We start from the raw sequence: 1387 nt of genomic DNA, 5'->3' as shown, positions 1-1387 counted from the left end.
AAAAATACATATAATTTTGGACAAATTCCTCTTTCTTAGTCAAACTAACAATAAAACCACCTTAAAAACTTTTTACTACCTTTCTATTATGATTTTTTCATACTTTTCAACCTCCTTATAGGTGTCAAAATCACTGTTTTCTCCTTGTCGCACACCCAGACTTTTAAACTTCAACAATGAAAATACAGTTTAAAAATATGACTTATCTGGTAACTATTAATGTACCTGAATTAAGCACTAGTAAAATAATTAAAATACATAATAGTATTTATTGTGAGACCACGATCAATATTACTTTATATACAAAATATAGCTGTCGCACAGTATTGGTGTCATTTCCACCACAGCACTGTAATGTCCCTTTAAAACGTTTGTGTAAAAGATTGTTTAGGTGGTTTCTATGGAAATGTTCAGTGACATCAGAGCACATGTTGGACATGGAGGGAATTTAAATTTTTTATCAACATCAAATGAAGAAAAATCAAGGTAAATATTGCTTGATCAGTTAATATATTTATTCTACGTCATTTCCAAACATGCTGTACCTTCAAGGGTGTTTTTAAAAAGCTAAACATTTTAAGTTAAATAAGAGTATTTTGCATACATGAAATGCTAAGTATTAATTCAAAGCTAATCAGTGAAGCTATCTTCCATTTTTTCACAAAAAACTACAGAAATGTCATTTCCACCACAGTCATTTCCACAATGACAGCATGTGGTGGAAATGACAGCATGTGGTGGAAATGACATTTATGGTTACAAAGTACAATTGATATGGATTGCGAGAGTAGATTTGTGTAATACTTTTTATATTATAATATATTACAGTTGAAGAAACGCCCTTAAATGGCTTGGTAGACTTGGTTACTTCGAGTTACTTCCATGAGCTGTGATTTCCTGAAAAGACAGCGCCACCTTTTGGTCAGGAATATATATATATAAATCTGCTCATAACCAACAGTATAATAAATAACGTGTTCTGAAAGTGTCCTAGCAGTTTGGAGACAGCGACATCTAGTGAACTGTTTGTGTGTGCTACAAATATCTCTCTTTAGCCTGACTGCAGGTCTAGCTGAATGTGGCTCCTGATAATCATAAATTGTGTGTTGAACACCACCTAGCGCAGTCTTTAGACATGTACTTCTGTTGACTTTTGAGTCTAGGCATTGTGCTACATAAATCTAACACATTTGATCTATGTGTAGATATTAACTGTGTATCTGTTTTGAACAAGTTTTTTTTATTCAACTTCACAAGGATAAAAGTGCCCCTAGTTGAAGAAACGCCCTTAAATGGCTTGGTAGACTTGGTTACTTCGAGTTACTTCCATGAGCTGTGATTTCCTGAAAAGACAGCGCCACCTTTTGGTCAGGAATATATATATATA

Source organism: Sinocyclocheilus grahami, unplaced genomic scaffold (genome assembly GCF_001515645.1).
Source record: "Sinocyclocheilus grahami isolate Dianchi unplaced genomic scaffold, SAMN03320097.WGS_v1.1 scaffold878.1, whole genome shotgun sequence".
In the NCBI taxonomy this organism is placed as follows: Eukaryota; Metazoa; Chordata; class Actinopteri; order Cypriniformes; family Cyprinidae; genus Sinocyclocheilus; species Sinocyclocheilus grahami.
Note: the sequence above shows the minus strand (reverse complement) of the source record.